Below are 3890 nucleotides of genomic sequence, written 5' to 3' on the forward strand. Positions count from 1 at the left end.
TCGGGGTTAAGGTTGATCCAAGTCTTGCAGCAGTCCCTTGCAAATCTGTGACCAGTGACCACTCAGTGCGCTACAGGGTGCAAGGCCCTTGCTGGACGATCCCTGCATTACCTGTGAAGTGTATTTTCCTCTGCTGTGTTCTGCGTGTCTAACGTAGCCTACAGATCACTGCTTTCCTTTGGGTGACATTTAGTCGGGGCCCTGGGCTGCAGAGCACCTCGGGCACGTGCAGCGTCACCGTCGGTCACTTCCTGGCCTTCCCAGCCACACCGTGCCTGCACCTCCCACCAAAGAGAGAACCCCAGCAGCTGGATCTTTGCTGGGACTGTCGGCCCAAGAATCTCAAAGTAGTTCTGAGCTTCACTGTGGTTTAACTCACAATCTCAGAAATCCCATGGTGCGATCCAGGGAGAATGCTGAGGTCAGAGGACAGGATGAGCCAGTCGGTGTGAAACAGGGAGGGGGAGGGAAGAAACCCAGAGAAAGGCGGGCAACTCGAATTTTAAGATCAGCAGCAGCAGCAATTGTCACTGAGATCGCCCACTTCAATCTCTGTTACCAGGCGATGTATGGACGTGAAGCAACGGGAGAGGTGCCCGCAGAGGCGGCATCACCTTTGAACCCAAACTGGCCACCCTCAGCTGGTGCCTAGGCCTGGGCCCTGGGCCTCCCTCCGGCAGGTGGGAGTCTAACACAGCGGCTGGGCCTGGAGAGCAGAGATGATGGCCAGGGGAGGGGGTGGCATCACCCTCACATTGCAGACACGGAGAATCAGGAAGGGGGTGAACGTTAAGAGAGAGTTGAGTGGACAATGGCATGGGACTTCCCTGGCAGTCCATTGGGTAGGACTTGGCACTTTCACTGCCAAGGGCCCGGGTTCAATCCCTGGTCAGGGAACTGCGATCCCACAAGCCGTGTGGCACCACCAAAAAAAATGACAATGGCAGAGGTTTTTCCTTTCCAGTCTAGAGGCGCAGGAAGAGGACAGACAGACGGTGCAGCTGTCACAGCGATGGGGCACGTCTGGCATGGGTGGAGGCCGACAGGTTTCTCATTAGCTGACCTAGACCTGGAGAGAGCTGTCAGATGTTCTGGCCACAGAACTAGGGAGGCCTCACCACCACTGCACAGCTCTCAGCTGGCCTTTGAAAATGGAAGCATCTTCCTGCCCCAGACATGAATGGCTTCCCTAGGAGTGAGAGCAGGAAGCTACGGCAGAACCAAGGGGACTGGGTTTGGATCTCAGGCCCAGTTCCCCTGAGGCTGGGTTTTCCAGGTCCTGGGGCTGCAGAGAAGAGAAGCAGGCATCCACACTTGGGGGAGGGGCACCCTGGTGCTTGGGCCCGGGGGGCTGGACCTGGACAGGTGGGCGCCGGAAATCAGTGAGCAGTGGGGTCTTCCTGACAGAGGCATGGTGCTGAGTCCTGGCTCCTGGCATCCTTCTGCAGTGAAGCAGGGCTTGGAGGGAACAGGGAATGAGCTGGAATGCTGCCCTCCGGGGGAAAAGGAACAGGCAGGCTGGCGCACCCCAGTGGGGCACTGCTCACAATCAGAAATCTAAGGCAGGGAGCCTGTTACCAAGACCGGATGCCCTGGGGCTGGAGGAGCTACAGCTGGAACTGCCAGACCGGAGGGCCAGTCCTCAGCTCAGGCCCGCCAGATCCAAGGCTTGCACTGCAGGACTGTTTCCTCGGCCCTCCCACCCGCAGCAGATCTAAATGCTGTTTCTGTCAAAACCGATCAGTGCCTGCAGGTTTAGAGCCCTCGGTGAGGCAGCTAAGCAAGGACGGGGAAACCATAGCCTTGCAGCTGGACTGGGTCCTGGGCCTGTTTCACACCTGCCTCCTTAACATCCCCAGGTGGCCACGTGAGCCACTCTCCTGTTCCCTAGCTCGGCAGTAGCCTCCAGGAACCTGGGCCACAGCACGTCTGTCAGCCAACTACAGATGCTGTGGAGGCCACAGAAGAGGAAGAAATGAGCACAGTCCTATTCCAAAGCCCTCTGATGGGCCAGAGCTCACTCTACTGGGATGAAGCAGGTAGTAATCCCAGTGTACACATTAGCTGCTTTGTCTCAAGAAAATTCAAACGCAAGACGACTGCCCTTTTTATCCCAAGGCAAGCCTTTCTTGATGACCAATTGATCTAACTAAAGTTTTGAAACATTCTTCAAATCGTTTTCTGGAAGTTCTTGTATAAACATGGACTCAATGTAAAGTCTGACGAAGGTCAGAACCTCAGTGGAGATCACTTTAAAAACACTGCATCGGCCCACAAGCCACCTGTGGGTCCCAGCCCTTAGCTGCACGGCTCTGAGATCACCCATCGCCTCTGATGGGTCACAGAGAGGTGAGCCAGGCTGTAAGGGGGGGCTTCCCACGGGCCTCAGCATCTCCAAAATCCCGAAGAATGTTCTCATGGGTCAGACCCTGAAAGCCTTGGGAGCTAACTTCCTGCCTCAGCTTCCATGCCCTTCCTCTCTGGAACTGTTCCCTGTAAGGGAGAAGCCCCCAGGAGCTCAGAAGGTAAGTCCCCCCTAGTCATCCTCTCACCATCAGTCTGACACCTGCTAGGTCTCCACAGCCTTGCCCAAAGGCCCCTGGTCCTGGGCCAGGTTGAATGGGTTTTGCCCGTGACTCTCCCCTCCAGGTGCCACCCTTGCTGTGCAGTCAGCCCACTTTCTGTCATTTCCTCATGCTGCTTGAGGCCCTGGCCGGAGCAGCTGGCCTTGACGGAGGGGAAGGAGCCCTTGTCTGTCTGGGGGAGCCCTCCAGCTCGTGGTCGGTAACAGCCGGCACCTTCTGCCACATGCTGGTCCCACGCCTGCCTTCCAGCATGCCTCAGCCCTGTGTCTCCCGTGAGCTAAGAGCCACAGAAACTCGAAGTTTTTGTACGGAAGTTGCCAGAAACTAAAACGAACCCCCCACCAAAAGTTGCCTGTTGTTGTCTAAGAATATGCCCTGAACACATCTCTGCGCAAACACCATTTACTGCGCACCTACTACGTGCCCAGCGATGGGTTAGGCCCTTGCCGGGAAGATGGCACTGAATTCTCAAAACACTGCAGAGAAGCTCTTAGGAACGCTTTGCTACCAAAGAGATAACTGAGGTTCAGCAAGGTTAGTTCGTTTGCTCAAGGCCACAGGTAATCAGAGGAGGCAGGGCCTCTGGGCCCAACAGAGTCTCCCAAACAAACACAGATGTGCCCTCATCCTACATAACGCCCACCCCCAGGGCAGCTCCTGAGCTCGGCTGCAGAGGTAAGGCTGCCCACCTCTTCCGGCTGCCCCTGCGCCCTGCTGTGGACTGTCAGCTTCCAGCCCCCAGCAATGTTCTCCTGTGGCAGAATAATTGGGAAACACCTCTTTTCTGATCCTGAGAGAATTAATGAGCTGTGAAAAGAGGTCAGATGGGCAGCCACTGCTTTGGGGAAGAAGCCACTTATTCTGCTCAACTTGGTTTTTGCTAATGACGTCCTCTGAAACTCCTGTGTCAAATCCCTTCCGCCCAGTGTAGGATTTGTCAGTCTTCTTATTAAAAAGAACACCATTACACCGCTAAAAAAAAAAATCATCCAATAAAGTGGATTTGATCTTAACAGAACTTTTTCTCGTTTTAAGTAGATGGCCGTTGGTTTCCCATTCGAATTCACTGCCAGTTTAAGCAAACTTGTCCTTCTTGTTTTCACCAGTCTAAAAACACAGTATCAATATCTAAACTAGAGTGGAGGTGGATTCTGGGTGAGGAAACTGGAGGTGGAGAGCTGGACCAGGGGTCAGGGCTCAGCCTCAGGCCAAGGGCAGGGTGAGGGCACCATCACCCAGAGGATGTGAGCGATGTGTTCCTCCTGCTCATTCATTCCCTCCCCCAGATCATTCCCACACACTCTT

The sequence above is a fragment of the Lipotes vexillifer genome, unplaced genomic scaffold (assembly GCF_000442215.2).
Source record: "Lipotes vexillifer unplaced genomic scaffold, Lipotes_vexillifer_v1.1 scaffold442, whole genome shotgun sequence".
Taxonomy (NCBI): domain Eukaryota; kingdom Metazoa; phylum Chordata; class Mammalia; order Artiodactyla; family Lipotidae; genus Lipotes; species Lipotes vexillifer.